The sequence below is a fragment of the Odontomachus brunneus genome, unplaced genomic scaffold (assembly GCF_010583005.1).
Source record: "Odontomachus brunneus isolate Ranch 3 - 2012 unplaced genomic scaffold, Obru_v1 Obru_scaffold_038, whole genome shotgun sequence".
NCBI classification, from domain to species: Eukaryota; Metazoa; Arthropoda; class Insecta; order Hymenoptera; family Formicidae; genus Odontomachus; species Odontomachus brunneus.
The window spans coordinates 385,840-386,357 of record NW_022639488.1 but is presented as its reverse complement, the minus strand read 5'-3'; positions in this window follow the sequence as shown (position 1 = coordinate 386,357).

The window sequence follows — 518 nt, the reverse complement described above, 5'->3', positions numbered from 1 at the left end:
AGCCGCTGCGAAGAAGGAGCTAAAGGCCATTCCTGAAATCGATTATTACAACTGTTTCGAAGATTGGAAAATCCGTTGGAATAAGTGTATTATATCAGGGGGGGATTACTTTGAAGGGGACGAAATTGATTTGCAAGAATAAATAAAGAATTTTCGAAATAAATGCAATGTCACCTTACTTTTTGGACACAGTAGTATATAAGAATAAACAAATGATGGTAATTATGCAGTATAGGAGACCCACCTCCGATGACCTTGACCTTGATATATACTATCAAGGACCCTCCTGAGTAACCTTCAGAAAGTTTTAGCCGTCACTCGTTATTCGTTAAAAAGTTATTAACAAAAGAAGTTTCGGTAATTATAGACTATAGAAGAATCAGCTCCAATGACCTTGACCTTGACATATATTGTAGAGGTCACCCTCCTGAGTAACTCTCAGAAGGTTTTAGCCGTGGCTCGTTGTTCGTTAAAAAGTTATTAATAAAAGAAGTTGCACAAAATGAGTATAATTTTTG